Genomic DNA, 220 nt, shown 5'->3' with positions numbered 1-220 from the left:
CGTTTCTAAAAGGTTCAAAATTTCAACCCCACCAGCGCTCGGCAGCGAGCGGGTGAATTTAAAGCTTTGCAATTGCTCTTAAGAGCAGCCCGGGAGGGCCAGCCTAGGGCGGAGCAGGTGTCGCTGCCCTTCCCGGGCCCAGGGCGGCCCTGGTCAGCGACGCTGCTGGACACACGGGCAGGATCGTTCTCCCGGCCGCCCCAGGGCCCGCGCAGGGCGG

The sequence above is a fragment of the Eurypyga helias genome, unplaced genomic scaffold (assembly GCF_000690775.1).
Source record: "Eurypyga helias isolate BGI_N326 unplaced genomic scaffold, ASM69077v1 scaffold16157, whole genome shotgun sequence".
NCBI lineage: Eukaryota > Metazoa > Chordata > Aves > Eurypygiformes > Eurypygidae > Eurypyga > Eurypyga helias.
The sequence above is the reverse complement of the archived record's forward strand: the minus strand, read 5'-3'. Positions refer to the sequence as shown.